Below are 20,203 nucleotides of genomic sequence, written 5' to 3' on the forward strand. Positions count from 1 at the left end.
AGGGGTTTGTGTGGGGAGAAGGGTGCAACAATGAATGAATGGAATTCCAAAATCTCTGTAGATGTTCATTGAAATGAAAAATAAACAAACTAAATTAATAAAAAATAACCCACATTTTTACCAAATTCTATTTTTAGTCCCATGTTGTCCAACATCAGTAGGTAATCAGCTCTTCCAGTTCCTACTATTTCTCAAGTTGCATGATGAAAAGGCAGTTGTTTCTGAGCTCGTCCACTTTCAGCTTCCTTTGGTATGCTGAATCAGGCATCCGTCTCTCATCCCTTTCAGCTTCCAACATGTTCTCACTGTGTTTGCCTCTCTTTTGCTTTTAGTTATCTTGAAACTATGATTTTTTTTTAAAAAATTGTTGTTTCAGCATAGTTTGGATCTGTGTGCATCTTTTTTTTTTCCTGTAACTAGAAACCAGTTAGCACAATAAAATGTTAGGATTTCAGCTCCTGAAAGAAGAATTTCTGGAAATGTGGAACAAGCAAAATAGACTGCCTTCAAGAAGTTCAAGGGGAAAATTTTCTCCAAAAACAACTTCTTGAAGGCAGTCTATTTTGCTTGTTCTACATTTCCAAAAATTCCTTTGGAGCTAACTCAGTCTCATAAGGACAGATATTGCAAAAGATCATTACTGTAAAAAATGGAACGATAACTAGTAAAACATGTATGGGGACTCAAGGGGGGAAGAAGTAGGAGGGAACAGAGAGGTAAGGATGTTGTTGTTTGTTGTTGTTGCTGCTGTTAGGTGTCACTGAGTCAAGTACAACTCATAGAAACCCTACCAACAAAAGATCTGAACCCTGTTCTATTCTGCGCCATCCTCACACTCATGACGCATAAGCCATTGTGGCATTCACCATGTCAATCCACGTGGTCGAGGGTCTTCCTCTCCTTGTTTCCAACCCTCTACCCTTCCCAACATCATGTCCCTCTCCAAGGAATTGTCCCTCTTAGCAACATGCCCAAAGTATGTGAGGCAAAGTCTCATCATTCTTGCCTCCACAGAGCACTCCAGCTGAACCCTCTCCAAGACATATTTGTTCTTTTAGTCACTCATGGGATGTTCAGTGCTCTTCTCCAACACCACAGCTCAAAGGCATCAATTCTTCTTCTATCATCCTTATTCACTGCCCTGCTCTCAAATGTATATCAAGTGATTGAAAAGATCATGCCCTGAATCGGATGTACCTTAGTCCTCAAAATGAAAAATGGGCAATCTCCTCCTGTACAATTAACAGCCTCTGAAAATCTGCTGGAGGGTCAACTATGGCGGGTCAACTATGAGTTGCTTGTGACTGGAAGGTACTCAATAACAACTGTCTTATAAATGCCAGTCCTACTGCTGCACAGATTTAAAACATGTTAAAACCCAGGCATCATTAATTTAAGTGGCTTGCCACCTTCAAATACTATGTGGTTGTTAGGTACCATCAAATCAATTATGACGCATAGCGAACTCATCAACAATGGATCTGAGCCTCGCCCCATCCTGTGCCGTCCTCATCATCTCTAATATATTTGAGCCCATTGTTACAGTCACAGTTTCAATCCATCTCATTGAAGGTCTTCTTCTATTGTGCTGTCCTTATACCCTTCCAAGTATGCTATCCTTCTCCAAGGACTAGCCTCTCCTAATATCATGACCACAGTATGTGAGATTCTTCATCTTTGCCTCCAAGGAGCATCCTTGCTGCACTATTTCCAAGACATATTTGTTTGTTCTCTTGGTGGTCCATGTGATATTCAGTACTCTTCTATAGAAAGCCTGAATGAAGGCATTGCCATGACACCCCATGCGACACAGCCTCTGCCAGCAACCTCTGGGAGACATCCCTCTCTCATTGCCATCAGGTGCACAACAGAAGCAAGTATGTGTGGGATTCCCTCCCTCTGACCTATGCAGCCCACTTGCATTCGAGTCGAACTGCTGCTTCCTACAACTTTTCTTGGCGAATTTTTCAAAACTTTGATTGCTAGCAAGTTGAGGCATCTCTGCGTGGAACAAAATCCCAAACCTTTCACTTAGCAGCCGAGTAGTTCATTAACCATTTACAACAGCCAGAGGCTGCTTCTATGGGATTTCCCAGGAGAAGAAAGTTCGATCTTCCCCAGCCAAATCGGGTTAGAGGTGATCCTGGGCAGAGAGCTTGAGGCCCTTCCTTCAGACTCCAGCCAGAAGCCTGAACAGAATTAAAGAAAAAAGAGGAAAAAAATAGGAAGAAGTGGCCTCTGTCCATTCCTGTCTGTGCACCTTCCAGAAGGCCTGTTGCAGAAGTCAAACCAAATTATATGGTGACGAGGAGAGTGGACTGGATCAAGAGACTTGCTGGGGGAAGAGCTGAAGGGAGGGAGGTGGGGCACAGTCATGCTTAGAAGAAAGAGAACGGAGGGCAGACAATAAAAGGCCCAAAAGGAAGAGAGAGAAACGTAGAGAGGCAAAGGAGGTGGGATAAAGAATGTGGCCGATAATGCTACGTGTCCACTTGGCTGCATCATGATTCACAGTGGTTCGACTTCCGTAATGAAATTACCTTGCATTTTGTGATCCGATATGAGCACGCAATCAGTGGAAGGAGAGGCTGGCTGGGCTCCAGGACATAAATGGATGTTCTGGCAAAGCTTCCTCTCTCTCTTGACCCTGCTGTCTTCTCATCCCCTGACCTCCAGTTGTTGGTGTGGAAACGTACGGAACTCTCCTGCCAGGCCCTTGACCTGCAGGCTTGATTGAGATTAGCTGGCTGCTAAAATCCTGGAAGCAGTCAGGAGCCTCCATTTTGCCATGAAACATCCAGTTTGGGTTTAACAAATTCAGAAACCACAGTAATCACCTGACGTGTTCGTTCATTCAGGAGCCTGACCCACAAATCTGGGACTTGCCAGGCCCCACAGTTATGTGGCCCATTTCATTGACATAAATCTCTTCTCTGGTTTCACTGCTCTAGAGAACTGAGATGAAGAATCAATCCGCTGTACAGAAAGTAATTCTCTAAGATCATCTGCCCTGAAATGAAAGGGGAAATGTTCATGTCCATGAACCGCTCTGATGGTTTCCTCCTGTGTGTGGCCCAAGGCAAGTCAGAACTGAGATGAGTGGCCATGGTATCTATCTATGACAGGATGGGGGACACCAGGGGATAGAACCCCACATTTGGCAGTGGAAGAGAGGAAGACCTTCGGTAAGATGGACAGACAGTGACTGCAGCAATGGGCTCAGTACATCAGAGTCGATGAGGATGGCTCAGGATAAGACAGGGTTCAGATCTGTTGTTCACAGGGTAGTTACGAGTCATGCTCAATTCAATGGCACCTAACAATGACATCAAAGATGCAATTAGACTTAGAAGGGCCATCAAAAGAAGAACCACGATATGCATCAGACACACAGTTATGGCTGGAAGGTACAGACTGGAGTGCAGCTATGGGTGTGTAAAGGGTAGAATCTTCCTCCTAAAGAGCTAGGTTACCACAAAAGATAATGTGGTGCTGACATCTGGAACTCTATAACTGTGACAGCTGTCTTGTGTAGTGTAGAATACGCAGTAACATTTCTGGCTGCTCTGTAACAGACGAGCTCTCCTGGGATAATCCAGGGGAGCTGCGCTGCTAGCTCAAAGACCCCATCTCTCCAGTGATTAAAATCCACCAGAGACTCCAGAGAAGAAAAACGGGTAATCTTCTCCCATGTGATTTACAGTCTCAGAACACCCAATGGAGAACCAACTAGAAGTTAACTTCTAAGCAAGGAGAGAGAAAGAAAGATAGAGACACTCAATAGATGCTAATAGCAACCACCTACATAAAAGTCATCTCCTTAATAATGACAACTAAAAATATCTCCAAACAAAATGTTTCACCACCCACAGTCCGCAGCCACTGGGCTGGTATAATGCAGAGGACAAGGAGCCTCTGTGGAGTGCTTCCTGTGCGCCACACACAGTCCTGCATGCTTTACAGACGTCGTCTTGTTCAAATCCAGATCTAAGATGAGCACCACTATCATCCCTATTTTACAGGGAAGGGACCAAAAGCACCAAAGCAATCTACAATATAACACAGTGGGTAATGGGTAGAACTGGAATTCCAACTGCAAGGTCAATGTCCAGAGACATAAACTCTTACCAATGTACTATGCTGCTTTCTATTTTGTAGATGAGAAAGTCAAGGTAAGAAAAGTCAAGGAAACAACCGGTAGTCAAGCCAGAATTTGAACTCAGATTTCTAACTTCAGAGCCCATAAATCCCTGTGTGTACTGACGGTCTAGTTTCTTTTGGTGCAGAACCAGAAGGAATGCTAAGTGGGTTACTGATTTGAAATTTCTATTCACAGCATCTTAGTTTCTATTTCTATTCACACACTTAGTTGCAAGGCCATAGAAAAATGCAAAGTGAAAGTTAATTTCTGTAACTTCAACTTATTAAAGGGTTAGGGACTCCATCTTTCCTTCTTCCACCTTTCTCTTCTTTCTCTTCTAACACTCTTTTTCATGCTGCTGTACCTTAGATTCTTCTCTCTCTCTCTCTTTCTCGCTCTCTCCCTCTCCCTCTTTCTCCTTCTCTCCCTCTCTCTCCCCCTCTTCTCTCTCTCCTTCTCTCTCCCTCTGGCTCCTTCTATCTGTCCCTCTTCTCTCTCTCTCTCCCCTTCTCTCTCTCTCTCTATCTCATTGCTATTGAGCTAGAACTGACCCATGCTTGACCCTTGAATGGGTTTTCAGAGACTGCAAACCTCGTGAGAGGTCTTTCCTGTGGTGCAGTTTGGTGAATTTTAACCTTCTGCTTTGGAGTTGACAGCACAACTCCCTACTCATCAGACCTCCTGAACTCCCTTGGTTTTCTTATTCTCTTTTAAAAAAAATTTTTATTAAAATCATCACATGAAATTATCCTAACCCTTATACAATAATAGTGATCCCAATCCTCTATAGATGTTGACAACATGTAAATTCAACACAAGGTACAACAGCAGCCAAATTAAAAACTGTACACTTTTCTGTCTCAAAAAATTTAAAAAAAAGGAAAAAATAACACATCTAAATTTTTCCGGATTGTTTTAAGACTGCCAAAACTCTCAATTTCTTTTTCCTTGAATCAGTTGCCTTTAATAAAATGTAGGATTTTGGTTTAAGTCGTGAATTCCTCTAGTATGCTTGAAACTCTTCATTTACAAAACTCTGATACCTGCTCACCTTGCCAGGAAGGTGTGTAAATCTGTAAAGTGCTGAGGCAGAAATCCAGGTAATTTGCTTTGACTCAGAAAGCAGTTCCCCGAGTAGAGAACTGATCCAATACATGAGTTTGTCTAAAAGCAGCAAAGCCATGCATACCAGTTGGCTGCTATCAAAGAATTCCCTGGAAGTCATGCTGAAAAGAACTGAAATTGAAGTTAACTATAAGGTTTCCCTCTGTGAATAAGGCAGAAATGAGATTGGGCTATTAATTTTAAGTGAAATTGCTTATTGCACTCTGGAAGGCACCTAAGGAAACAGGGAATTAGAATGCGCCCTAGCTGTGTCCAAATAAATAAAGGCTTGAGCCTAGGTAAGAGTGCATGACTAGCACTTAGGTATTTGATAACAAAAACAGAGAGAGCTAAACCATTTGAGCAAAACATTTGGGTAACTAAAACAGGAAACAGATACTATTACAAAACTGTCTTCTCATCTGTGACAACCATGATTTCCAAGAGCAGTCATTCAGAAACATCTAGAAACTACGTGAAATATGGGAGATGAGAGAGCATGAAGTAGGATAGTTCTAGCCTCTGCTCGTTTCCAGCCATGGTACTCTATACCAGAACTCTCTGGGCCTTGTTGTTATTAACTGTACAACAAAGGTGGTGGTTGTTGTTGTAGATTGCCTTTGAGTGGAGCATGACTCATAGCGACCCTATGAACAAAAGGCTTGAAGCCCCTTTACAACTATCGACATTTATCAAAGTTCATTGAGTTTCTGGAGGCATGTTGTTTAGGAAGCGGAAGCCATTCCTGCTTCCAAACCTGTCATAGTATGTTATTGGATGAGTCACCAGCAATGAATAGAGACCCTGCAGCTCTGAACCCTTCCCTGTCCTGAGCCCCCCATTGTCTCAGGTACTGTATCAATTCATCTCATCCAGGGTCTCACTCTCCTGCGGTATCTGTCCACACTTCTGAGCATGATGTCCTTTTCTAAGGACCGATCTCTCCTGATCCAAAGTAAGTGAGGCAGAGCTTCAAAATCCTAACCTCCAAGGAGAAACTTGGTTTCACCCTCTCCAAGACAGACCTATTTGTGTTTGTACTAAATAATTATAATGGTTTATGCTTTTCATGGAGATGGCAGAGGTGTATGGAGATTCAGCGGTGTATATGATGAAGCAAGCGTCAGGGTACTAATCAAAAGGCTGACTGACAACTCTTCAGCCAGAGGTGCCTTGGAAGAAAAGCCTGGCAATCTACTTCCAAAAAACACAGCCATTGAAAACTAAAGGAAGTAGTTCTTCACTGAACCACGTGTGATTACCACACGACAGAATCACTGACAAGAAGTTTCTCATTAAGTCATCTGGAGCTGGGTTCAAATTTCATAGTGTGATTTTGTTCAGATTCTCTATACTGTTTGATCTTCAACTGTCTCAATTATTAACTGTGGACTAATACACAGTTTTGCTCTGCAAATAACATACCCATGTCAATAATATGTACATGCAGAAGAGGCAAAGGAAATAAGCATGTGAAAGATTGGCAGGGCTTTGCAAAAGCATGCTATTTGCATAAAATATGGCAGCTTTTATATCTGAAATATATTAGCTTCTCTGACAGACTATTCTGCTCCATAATCCCTTATATATAAATATAAAACAAAAATATGAAACTTCAGTCTTCTAAATTTGCAGCAAACACAGTTGGTCTCAAAACCAAACTGAACTTGACCACAAAGTTTTCTGTAGCTTTTAGTTTTCTCTACTTCAGTAAATATTTATCCATTTTGCTGAATAAATGCAGTTATGTTTTTTTTTTTGTTTTTTTTGTTTTTTTTTTTTTTTTAAATGCAGTTATGTTTATATGAGACTGCCTTAGATTCCCCACGGGGTGTTACAGAATCCATTCAATGTGTAGTGTCCAGGATGTGTTTCAAAAATCTGAGTAGCAGAGAAAAGAACAACTTGAATTCCTAAGAATACTGGAACTCACAAGTTCCTGGTAAGAACTGTAAATCTACGCTAGATTATAAGGTGGCATAATCCATAGATCATGGTGCTGCTAACCCAAAGACCATGTCTCTCAAGCAATTCAAATCGACCAATGGCTGGCTCTTCATAGAAAGGTCATCCACCTCCTCTGATGCAACTTACAACCTTGAAAACTCAGTGATACATCAGTTCTGACTTAATGGCAACAAATTGAACTTTTTTATACTAAACTCTTTCCACGCTCTCACTGCCATCGAGTTGGGACTAACTCAAAGCTGACCCTCCAGCAGGTTTTCAGAGGCTGCACATCAGACAGGAAGAGATTACCCATCTCTCTGCCAGGAGCAGTGGGTGGATTCAAACTAAACTGTCTTTGGGTTGGCAGCATATCTCCCTATCCACTAGACCACCAGAACCCTATATAAATAGTACAAGATTAAGAGTTAAGATGTTTAGCGTTATAGCATTTTACTGTTTTTAGCATTTACTTTAGAACACTGATTATATGTAGATAAAAGCCAAACATTACTCATTCAATAAATGCACTGACATCTCACTTCTCAGCAATCTTGTAATATTACATTTTGCATATATGATAATAGTATCCAAATATTTTCCACATTAACAATGCATGTGTGGCATTAGGGAATACAAGAAATGAGTGGAAAGTAAACCATGCCAGTTAAGGTCACGTGGTGATTTAGCTGGGCCATGGTTCTCAGTGGATTGGTGGTGGGGTTCTAGAATGATGTCTGGCAGTCATGTAATGATAGAACTAACCCCACTTTGTGATATGATATAGCTATCCCCCCCCCTTTTTTTTCCATTATGTCCTAGTCTTGGGAACCTAACCATGTGGATACATGAGGAGCTAGTATGTACACACAGAACCAACATGTGAAGGACATATTCCGTTTTGGCTTCTAATTGCTAAGGTTGTTGTTGTGTGCCATGAAGTCAGAACTAACTGCTGAGCCTCCAGGAGGTTTTTAGAAGCCATAAATCACATGGATAAGACTGTCCGTCTTCTGCTAATAAAGCAGCTGGTGGATTTGAACCATTTGCCTTTGAGATGGCAGTGCAATTCCTTACCACTAAGCAGGAGTGGCATCCACTTTCTAAACAACATGCCTCTGGAAACTACATGAACCTTGATAAGTGACGACAGTTACAGAAAGGCTTCAAGCCTTTTGTTCATAGGGTTGCTATGAGTAGTGCTCAACTCCATGGCAATCAACAACAACAACAAGAAGCAGCCACCGTAGCGTGTATTATTAATAGAAATTGTTAACGCTCTATATTAATTGCTATTGTCATCTCTCCCTGATCACAGACTCTAGACAAATAATTAGAAGGTAGGAGCTATAAGAACAATTGGAAAGAATGCATGAAGCCAATAAATAAATTCAGATAATGAAAGGAAACTCAAATAACATAACTCAGGTAACATAACATAGCTCACAGACTCTTTACGGTATAAGTAACCCTGGAGTTTGTTCAGAGAAGGCCTTTTTGAAGAAGCAGCACCCAAAGATGTGGGCATGTATATACAGGTACACACATACAAACCCGAGTGTCATCAAGTAGATAGATTCTGATTCATAATGACCACACCTAATTTCCAAGGCTATAAATCTTTATAAGAGACTGTCCATGTTTTAAGGCAAGACACATGGAAGATTTGGGGAGCAGATATTTCGGTTAGCAGCCTAATGCCATACAAGCTCCTCAAACACACGTAGTTGTTGCAGTTGTGTACCATCGAGTCAGAACTGACCCACAGCTGACCCTTTGGCAGGTTTTCAGAGGCAGCATGGGAAGAGACTGCCCATCCTTCTCCTGCGGAGCAGCTGGCAGATTTGAACTGTGTGCCTCCACTATTGCAGTGCAGCTTCTTGCCACTAGGACATATGAAATAATGTTGTTACTGTTGTTATGTGCTATCGAGTCACTTGTGACTCATAGCGACCTTATATACAAGAGCCCTAAATGCCATTCTATCCTGTGCCAACCTCACCGTCTCAAACACACTCATTCCCACCACTCCACTCACAGAATTGATCCATCTCATCGAGGGTCTTCCTCTCCTGCACCGTCCCTCCACTCTCCCAAATATGATGTCCCTCCTTGCAACATGCCCAAAGTATGTCAGATGAAGCTTCAGAATCCTTGACTCCAAGGAGCATTCTGGCTTTACCCTCTCCAGGAAAAGCCAGTTTGTTCTCCTAGCAGTCCATGGTACATTCAACACGCTTCTCCAGCACCACAGCTCAAAGGCATCAATTTTCCTTCTATCATCCCTATTCACTGTCCAACTCTCTGATGCATAGCACGTAAATGCAAAGACTATAGCCTGGATCAGGCACACCTTAGTCTCCAGTCTGATGTCGTTGCTCTTCAGTACTCTTGAGAGGTCCCACACAGCTGACTTTCCCTATGCAATTTGTCTCCTCATTTCCTGGCTGCTGTTACCAAGAGTGTTGACTGTGGAACCAGGTAAACTAAAACTGTTAACTGTCTCAATCTCCTCACCATCCATACTGATGCTGCCAATTGGCCCAGTGGTGAGAATCTTTGTTTTCTTGATGTTGAGCTTCAATCCATATAGAAAGCTGCAGTCCTTGACCTTCTGCAGCAAGCGCTTCAGGTCCTCCTCAGTTTCAGCAAGCAGCGTTGTGTCATCTGCATGACGCAGGTTCTTGATGACTCTTCCACCAATCCTGAAGCCACCTTCCTCCTCATACAACCCAGCGTCTCAGATGATCTGTTCTACATACAGATTGAAAAGGTATGGAGACAAAATATATCCCTGATGGACCCCTTTCTTGATTTTGAACCACCCAGTGTCTCCCTGCTCTGTTCTAACAACCGCCTCTTAGTCCAAATATAGGTTTTGCATTAGCACAATCAAATGTTCTGGGATTCCCATTTTTCTCAGAGTCAGCCATAGCTTGCTGTGATACACACAGTCAAAAGCCTTTGCCTAGTTAATGAAGCACAGATAGACATTCTTCTGGTACTCTTTGCTTTTTACCAAGATCCATCTAACATTAGCTATAATATCGCTAGTACCCACAACCTCTTCTAAATCCAGCCTGGACATCTGGCATTTCTCTGTTGATATACTGTTCCAAACATTTTTGGATAATTTTCAGCAGAATCTTGCTTTCATGTGATATCAATGATATTGTTCAATAATTTCCACACTCTGTTGGGTCATCTTTCTTTGGAATGGGAACAAATATTGATCTCTTCCAGTCAGTTGGCCAGCTGGCTGTCCTCCAGATTTCCTGCCACAACTTAGCACAACCAGGGAAGCCTCTATTTGTTGAAATAAATCAATTGGTATGAAATACTAAGTATACAAATAATGTCAGATACATAGGAATTCCAATCAAACATATCTCAAAGAATTTATTTATATGAGAAGAGTTTTCCTGGTGGAATATGTATCATGGTACTTGAATACAAAAGAGAATCTCAAATGGAAAAAAAAAATACAGGCAGAAACTGCTCCACAGGAATTCAAACCTGAAACCAGAACTATCTCAAAAATATAATATTAATTTATGCTTATCTGAGAAGAGTTTTTTTTGGTAGAAGTATCATGGGACTTGAATAGGAGGAGGCATCCCAAGTATAAGAGAAGAAAAAAATACAAGCAGAAATTGCTCCTAATTATGAACTCCTGACCCATGTTCTAAACCACTGGGATGAACTGTATCATCACCGGGATAATACTCAGTACCGTGATTCAGGGCAGGTGCAATCTGCCACATTTAGTTACAGATTTTCCTTTTATTATATCAGAGGTTCTTAAAATTTAAAGCACATTAGGATAAGAGAGTTATTGTTACATACTTTCAGGTCAGAGCCAGGTGATAGCTGATCATCCAGTGGGCTTTCAGATGCAATAAATCACACAGGAGGAGACCATTCATCTTCTTTCCCCACAGAGCAGCTGGTGGATTGGGAACAATGTGCCTTTGGGTTGGCAGTGCAACTCCTTACCACTAAGCCACCAGAGTTCAAAATCACACACATACACACACAGAGTTAGTTAAGACACAAACTGGCAGGCTGTGAATTTGGGGTGGGAGCTGAGGATCTGCATTTCTGCCTCATCTCCCTGTGATGCTGAGGCTACACTGGAGAATGACTGTATCTATGGTGCTCCATCATCCTGAACCCTGAGAGTGAATGCAAAACACATAAACACAGTGTCAACCTGCGGAATGATTTATTGTGTGCTCTTTAAAATGCTGCTGTATTGCATGCATTCTTATGAAACTGCTCTAAGTTTATTGTGTATAGGTGGATAATTCGGAATTTCCTTGGGCATGTACACTTATCAAAACAAGCCCCACCCACAAATATCACTCATGATCACTCACCATTACTTATCTTACAAAGGATATCGATATTAACTAGATGGAACATAAGAACCAAAAACATTAGCACATACTTGAATCCGCAACTTACTGGAAGCAAATCAGTCTATCACCTCTGAAATCCTTTCTACAATCCCCAATGAATCCTCAAAGCAATATTATTCTTCATTTTCTCAAATCAAAACTTCACTGCTTGTACCTGCACAATAAAAAGGCAAGCTGAGGGTGCCACCTCGTTTCACTGCTGAATAAGCAGCAGATCTGGCAGGGGCCCCAGTTGGCTCATAACCCAGAAGCCTCTGCACCAGGCAGGACTGACTGGCACCACAGCAAATGTTTCTGGGGAATGAACAGAGCCAGCCAGGTAGCAAGCCAGGATCCTTAGTGAAACAAAGTGGAGTCAGATGCAGCCACCTCAAATTCTGTCCCCCTGGAGGGAAGATCCCCTGCACTAAGGAACACAGGGCCTCATTCATCTGTGTTCAGCTCTCATGGCAGGCAGGCAAACTCACGAGGCTCCTTGTCTTAAATTAAGTTCTTACCCTAATGAGAATTTTTATTGAAACTCAATTTTCTTGTTGAAATCACCACCATTTGCACCTCTGAAAGACTGAAACTTCTCACTTCCTCTAAAATTCATAAAGCTTTTCTCTTTCCCCCTTACACTTTTCTCATTCTTGCCTCTTTCGATCACACACACACACACACACACACACACAAAGTAGCTCTCTCATCAAGTCTATATTCACTCAAGAAATCAGTTTTAACTTAGTGACCCTCTCTCCTTTTCCTACTCCTTGGCAAAAAGAGCTGGGGAAGCTAAAGAGGAAAATGGCAGGAGAATGTCAAGAATTCATCTTAGTGCTGAAGGAAGTTTGAAGAATGGTAGAAACCATAAAGTTCTGCTACCACCAGATTTCAAGATAAAGAACTCTTACCTTAGCAGCCTACAGTATACACTTTGGACTCAGCATCAGGAACAAATGACTTACCTTCGACAGACCTGCTTCAATTTTGTTGTCTCTAGAATAACTGCTGTGAAGATTACAGGGGGAGCATGCAAAGCCTCTGAGAGAACACCTGACACCCTCTACCAAATGCCTTCAGATGATTACAAGTAGTGAGACCCTGTGTGTATTGGAACAGAATTGTGCTTCAGAGGGGTTTCAGTGATTGGTTATTCAAAAACAGATTGTCAGGCCTTTCCTCCAAGATGTCTCTGAGTGGACTAGAACCTTCACCTTTCTGTGAGCGATGAAGTGTGTTAACCATTTACTCAGCCAGGGACTCCAATATATTTTGTTATAGTTAGAAGCCATCCAGTCGGTTCTGACCCCAAGCAACTCTACTGTGACAAAGCCAAACACTGGCAATCCTGCCCGGTGCTCACAATCTGCTGTACTAAAGTCAACTGTGACAGCCACTGTGCCAGTAGCCCATCTCCTCTTCCATGAACCCTCTGCTTTACTCTGCATGTTGTCTTTCTCCAGGAACTGGTCTCTGCTGATAACATGCTCCAAGTATGTGAGACAAAGTCTCACCATTTGTGCTTCTAAGAAGCATTCTGGCTGTACTTTCCCAGGCGGACTTGTTTGTTCCTCAGGCAGTAAGTGGTATATTATTTAAGTATCCATAAATAGCAACCTGCCACTATTACTGCTGTTACTATGTATCAGTTCATTACCACGCTGATGTATCAGCTCTAGAAACAAAAGGAAATTCTCCAGCCCCTGCCTTCTCCAAAATCAACAAAAAGTGGTTAAATCCTGTGAATTTTTCTAACACTGATGATATCTATTGTTTAATGTAACAATATCCTGTGTCTCAGCACAGTTTTGACACTCTAAACCCCATTAAACAAACTATAATTGATACCACAGTTATTCAAATAAACCGGTATCATTTGCAAAATAAGATGCTCATTCACATGAAATGTTCAGAAAAGATAAACTTATAAACCAGGTTACTAGTTGCCTGTGGTGAGGGAGGTGGTAAGAATTGACTCCAAGAATGCCCCAGGTAGTTTGGAAGACAATGAAAATGGTCTAACATTGGATTGTAGAGATAGCTACATAACTCTGCAAAAATCTCAAGAAATTATATTCCTATAGAAAACATACCTATTAGGGAGCTCAGGTGGCCTAGTGGCAAGGAGCTGCACTGCAAGCCCAGAGGTGCATGGTTCGAATCCACCAGATGCTGTGCTGGAGAAGGAGGGACAATCTCCTCCTGTACCAGTCAGATCCAATTTGACGGTACATACACACAAAAAAAAAATTTAAAAATATAATAAAATTTAAAAAAATACCTATTGTGTTATATTATGGGTAAATTTATGATATATAACTTATACTTAAATAACTTCTTGGAAGCAAACTATTTTTCTTGTACTAAAAGAAAAATTACCAAAAAAATCAAAGTCTTTTTTATTTTTATTCTACAGCCTTCCATTATCAGCTCATCAACATGACTGTCGAGTATTTGTCCAGCCCATTAATGTATTCCTCTACAGGCTAACAGGGTTGTTATCACAGCTTTCACCCACAATCACACTGTTTTTGAAAAGACATCTTGAGATGCAGTATCAAAGTCATTAGCAGAAAGCATTTACAAATGAAGATGATGTTCTGTGGCTGATGGCTTCTCAGGCTGGACAGTAAATATTCAAGCCGAATGAATGGTTTTCAAATAGAAATCCATTATCAGTGAATAAGTTCTTCTATGTCAACATTTCAAGAAAACAGAAAAGGCACTTTGCTCTAAATAGTTCTGGTGCATTAAAATGAAATCATTAAAGCAGTAGGTCTTGAAACATGCACTGCGCTCCTGAGCACCAAGGCCACACTCTAAACTCATAATTGGCCCTCGTGCTAAAAAATTGTTAAAAACAGTATTACTTACCATTTCACATAAATGCCTCAGTAAATAATGATCACCAAAAGTGTTCCCCAGACTTAGAGAATAGAGTTTTTCCTTCAGATGATATTAATCTATTTTCACACTTTAGACACAAGACAGTGCAAACTTTGCCAATTAAGTCTTGACATCTCTATAGGTCTGTGATGAAAACAGTAAACAGCATCACGAAATTTCCAGCTTGTATTCACCCTTTCTTTCCTATCATTAGCCCACACAGACAGGATGTAGGAGTTGACTGTCATTCACCATTCCTCTGAGTCAGACCAAGCAAAGACAAGTTGGGTTTGTGCTGAGGTCTGCTCCAGGCCACTTCTATTAGCGAATCTGTCTTTGTGCCTCATGCCCCACAGTTTACTTCAGCCATGTTCACTGTTGTCATCAGCTGCCATCGCACAGGTCCCTGACTCCCAGTGACTCCACACGCCAAGGAAACAGCCTCATGACCCATACGGTATTATTGGTTAGTTTTTCAGAAGTAGAATCCTAAGTTTCTCTTCATAGTCTGTTTTGGCACTTTATTCATGAAGTTTGGGTTAACAGAAATGCACAAAAGTCACAATAAAATCATGACCCCAACACTAATTTTTTATAAAGTTATACTACATTTGGGGAACTGTGCTAGATGTCCCATGAGCAGAAACTTTTAAAATAATCTTCATTCATAATGAAGAAATGGGAGCTCATACAGAATCAATGTTATATCATCATCATCATTTCATTGCCATCAAGTCAGTATGAACTCATAGCTGACTTTCCAAGTCTGTAAACACAAGAGAGGAGATTGTCCATCTTATCCAGAGAAGCCACTGGTGGGTTCAAACTGTCAGAGGTTTGATTTTTGGATTAACAGTGCAGCTCCCTACGAACTGCACCACCAGAGCCAAGTTATATACCTCGCCCATTTTAAAGTAGTATTTTAATCAATATCTATGCTCTTCTCCACTGTATATACTGTATTCTAACTGCTTGTACTTCTGTAAGTGCACTGTTGAACCACAGAATATCTGTAGACACACAAGGCAATGATGAATTCTCAGATATTGTGCTGAGCGTGAGTTGTCGTTTGTGTCCTCAAGTCAGATTTGACTCATAGCTATCTTCCGGCAAGTATCTGGAGTGTGTGAATCACATCAAAGTAGACCGGCCATCTTTCCTCCGTGGAGTAGCCAGTGGATCCGAACCTTCTGCCTTTGTATCGACAGTTGCAATTCTTTACCCACTGGGCCACCAAGAGCTCCCTCTGAGTGTGAAACGGGGGTGAGGGTGAAAATCTGATGCCTGTTAGATTTACAGTGCTGTCATTTAAGAGTTACTGGATTTTGGATGTGAAAAGTAAATATACCTGGCTGCTAACCGAAAGGTCAGAGGTTAAGCCCACTAAGAGGCACCTTGGAATAAAGGCCTGATGATTTCTTTCTAAAAGTCTGTTAGTGAAGCCTGACTGTACACAGGGCCATCATGAACAGGATCAACTTGACAGCACCTGGTTTACCTCATAACTTTGATCCTTAACCACCGCATCTATAAGACGGAAAACAACTGTCCTGTTTTATGCACTTATGTATTATGAGGCTTAAATGAAATCATGCATGCATTCCTTTCCCCAGCCACTAAATATGAATTCTGATCAGACCTCATTTTACTTATGCAAGAACTACAGCTTCACTGTGGCATTAAAAATGACGCAGAGCTGACCTTCCAGGTTTGTTTGGTGTTGTTTTTGTTGTTGTTGTTTTGTTTTGTTTGTTTTCAGAGGCAGCAAATCACACAGGAAGAAACTGCCCATCTTTCTCCTGCAGAATATCAGGTAGACTCAAATCATGTGTCTCTGGGTTGGTACCGGGCCACTAGAGGTCTTTAAGAGTAGAATAGACTTGCCAAAAAGTCACCTTAGGTATTCGGAAAAGTATATGATAAGATGAGGTAAAAAAGTTTTAAAATGATTACATACTTGTAGGTCACATCTTGGAGATGTGCCAGACTGAATTAGCCTTCAAATTTTGTTGTATCTTGGTTACTATCAAGGAAATCACCTAGTAAATTATTATATTATCCTGACTTAGATGGACTCTACTATCTCATAGCATTTGCAAGGTGCTTGACAGGATTTTGTTGCTAGTGAATGATTTAGCTATGTCAGCAAAAGCAATTAAGAAATATAAAAACCCTCCAGTAACTACTTGTACTGTTGCTTTGCTGCATACGTAGTGATCACTCTGTTCAGTTGTGACACACAAGTAATTTATGAGGTTTTATGTTACACAGAGATTGAGACAAGACATTTATTAGAGATTGAGGGCAAGGATGCTTCCTTCTTGGAAGGAAACACCAACATCACAGATTGCTCCAACTGGAAGAACTTTTTTCAAGATATGTAATTCCAGTGATAAAATGGTGAAATGTTTTCTGAGTTGAGATTGATAACGTAAGGAAAGTAGTCAGGTGGATTAATACAATATCAAACCATAGGACTGTGGCCAATTTGCAGAGCACAATGGCCATGAAGGCAATTCTAACTCCTGGTGATTGGCTGTGTCAAATTAGGACTGTCCCTGATAGGATTTGCAAAGGTTGATTTTTTTTTTAAGTATATCACCAGACCTTTCTTCCAAGGTCTTCTGAATGGACTTTTATTCAATGGAGTTTTACTCAAATCTTTTCATTATCAACCAGATGCATTACCCACCACACAGGAGTTTCCGTGAAGAAATTCATAAACACATGCAAACGCATTCATATTCAAAGTCGGTAAAATATTCTTCTGGCTAAACCACAGGTACACTGGAGCCTCTACAAGAGCAGCAACTTGAAATTCAAACATTCAACATTGAGAATGTAAAAGGTGAAGATTCTGAGAAACCAGGGAGATGAAGCAATTTCATCTCATCCTTGCTTGACCAAAAAAAAAAAAATTGTTTAAGATTTGTGGTGGGCCTGCCTGATCTGGAGGATAGGGCATGAAACAAGGGAAACACTCTGTTTTTATGAAACCTACTATCCTCTGGGAGAAGTAAATGTTAATCAAATAACAACCAAAATACTGAAACTTGAACTCCTATGGGCATGATGAAAGAAAAGCACACATGCTACAAAGGCAGACTGTGAGGACTGGAAATATCTTTGTGGTCCAGGTATCCCGGGCTCGGGCCATACTAGCAGAGCCCAGAAACAAGTACTCTTTTTTTATAGCATATATTGTAAAATCACTGATTTTCAGGTATTAGATAATTCCATTTAAGCAAAAGATGTACTTATCATAGTCTTCTATCCTTGAAAGTTTCATAATAAATAACTAGTAGATAAAACAAATAAACAACATCTATTTAAAAATGTCTTAATTACAACAGTAAGTTATTAGAAGATATTTACTAAACTTTTTTGAAAAAGTACATTAAATATGCTAATATTTTTGGGGTAATAAATAAGAAGATACACAATAGAAAAATTGAGATGTTTCTTCAAAATACAAATTTACTTCAATAAGTAAAGAACGGCATAAAAAATTTTCAATTACTTCTCAAAATATATACATGTACGTGCACCCACATAATATATCTAAGTACAAGGTGTGCAAAGCTTCCTATGTCTGATGTAGCAAAATGTGTTTTGTTATTGTTGCTGTTATGTGTTATCAGGTTCCTGTGACTCATAATGACCCCATGTTTACATAAGACAAATTTATTTAATTGTCATTTTATTAGGACAGAAATGCAGTAATGCTGTAGGAAAACCTATCAAGAGACTACATGTGCAGTAGCAACTTCTTATTATAAGAGAAACTACCTGTTGTGGCTGTGGCAGATATGGAAATATATGAGAAGTTATAGAAGCTATCTACAAAAGAACCAAACTGTGTCAGAGAAAGAAAAAACAATAACTGGGGTAAAAAAATGAGTTGTTAGGACAAGCTGGAAAGCAGTATAGCATAGAGAGAGAGTAAGCTTGGGTTGTGGCCCCACACAGATCTGCATTGGGGTACTTGAGCCTAGTAATTATTTTTTTTTAAATCAGGAAAGTTATTTACCTTCTCTGTGCCTCATTTTTCCCCTCTGAGAAATAGAGGAATGATAACTCATCTACGTGTTCAAATTGTTATGACAAATGGAACATGACGAAGGAGTATGGTAGAACAATGTTAAGTGCTCAGCCTGGCTGCTAACTGAGAGGTTGGTAGTTCAAAGTCACCCAGGAGTTTCACAGGCAAGCCACCTGGCAATCTGCTCTCACAAAGCATGTTGTTGTTGGTAGGTGCCATCAAGCTGACTAGGACCCTATGGACAGTAGAGCTGACCCTTGCCCTGTTCTGCACCCTCCTGACAATTCCTGCCATGTTTGAGCCCCTCGTTGCAGTCACCTGTCAATTCATCAATTTCAAAAACCTACGGGGCAGTCCACACAAGGATGCCATGAGTCAAAAATGGACTTGATGACCGTGAACAACAGCAACCTACATGGCACAAGAAGAGCCAACATGGCATTTTTAGTAGTTACAATCATCACCACCATCATTAATTAAGCAATAAAAGCAAGATGAAAAAGTTAGCATTTACTGTGGTTACTTTGGAAAGTTAAGAAGAAATTGGTTTTGATGTTCAGAAAAAAACTGAAAAAGGAATCCAAGTCTAATTTGATTTTTTGTTTTTATTTTATTTTATTATTTTTTGTGTGTACCGCCAAATTGGATCTGCCTGGCACAGGAAGAGATAGCCCCCTTTCTCCAACAAGTATCTAGTGGAGTTAAACCATGTACCTCTGGGATTGCAGTGCAGCTTCTTGTGCTGGCCACCAGAGCTCCCCTGAATAAGACGTTTTTAATCTTGCATTCTTTCCTTTCATGACAATAAAAACAGTTGACTGAACCAAAAGAAGTTGTTCTAAAGTAAATCCATGTTGTTGTTGCTGTTGTTGTTGTTGTTGTTGTTGTTCTGTACTGTAGAATCAGAACCAACCCATAGCTGACACTTTTGCAGGAGGAGACTGCTCATTTCTCCCATGGAGCAGCTGGTGGCCTCGAACCGCATGTCTTTGAGACTGCAGCACAGCACTTGCCACTAGGCCACCAGAGTTGCCTGAAATAAATCCATGGGAGTCAAAAAAGAGAAAAAGAAAAATTCCCAAGTGTTTTAAAAACTCAATACTAAGGCTGCACCTTTAGATATGATTTAATAACCCTGAAATGCACCTAGCGGAGAAGCCCACTCTTGGCAAGACAAATAAATGTAAACTTGAGTCCTTTTCCATCCATCACAGTGACAGCACCATCAGGAATCTGGAAGACAGAGGACCGCTCCCTGGTGATTGATGGCTTCGATGGCGCAGAACTCCAGTGGTGCTATCCAGAGCAAACCCAAACCCAGAAGAGAACAGGCCGAGGAAGCCCAGTCCTTCCCCTGTGGTGAGGAACATTTTCCTTTCATCATTTAGGATGCAGGATCTCATGACGTATTGAACATTATTCACCCTAGTTTCTTCACTAAAATCCTTCTATATTGATTCTTGTTTATATACATAATTTAGTTTATTTGGGGGCTTGTTGTGTTGCAAATGTAGACAGCAGAACATATATCAATTTCACATTTTTTCCACATACTATCCGGCGATGCTAATCACTGCGCTGTGCAGTCTTCCTTACTCTCCCTTTCAGTCATTCTCTCATTTCCACAGACTCACTGTTCACTTTGCTTCCCACGTAATCTTTCCAGTTGCTTTTGCCATG

At 40.8% G+C, this 20,203-nt stretch overlaps 1 protein-coding gene across 2 annotated transcripts in view; it reads right to left on the reverse strand.

Annotated features, from left to right (window-relative positions):
* PRKG1 (protein kinase, cGMP-dependent, type I) overlaps window positions 1–20,203 on the reverse strand; it is a 1,522,098-nt gene that overhangs the window by 1,366,846 nt on the left and 135,049 nt on the right. The gene's annotated exons all lie outside the window — the stretch shown is intronic.

Source organism: Elephantulus edwardii, unplaced genomic scaffold (genome assembly GCF_000299155.1).
Source record: "Elephantulus edwardii isolate Elephantulus edwardi_28Jun2011 unplaced genomic scaffold, EleEdw1.0 scaffold00007, whole genome shotgun sequence".
NCBI lineage: Eukaryota > Metazoa > Chordata > Mammalia > Macroscelidea > Macroscelididae > Elephantulus > Elephantulus edwardii.